Here is a 204-nt window from a genome sequence, read left to right as displayed (position 1 = left end):
TGGCCTCGCAGAGAAATCCCCCTTTGGCCACCACAAGAACCTTAGAACATCACGATCCCTTGGGGTGACCTTTACCTGGTGAAACATAGCCTTGATATCAGCAGCTACTGCAACTCTTCTTTCTCTAAACCGGAGCAGTATGCCCAGCAGGTCATTCATCAGGTCCGGGCCTTGCATGACCTGTTTATTTAGGGTGGTGCCTTC

The sequence above is a fragment of the Penaeus monodon genome, chromosome 23 (genome assembly GCF_015228065.2).
Source record: "Penaeus monodon isolate SGIC_2016 chromosome 23, NSTDA_Pmon_1, whole genome shotgun sequence".
Lineage (NCBI taxonomy): Eukaryota > Metazoa > Arthropoda > Malacostraca > Decapoda > Penaeidae > Penaeus > Penaeus monodon.
This window is presented reverse-complemented; position numbering follows the sequence as displayed.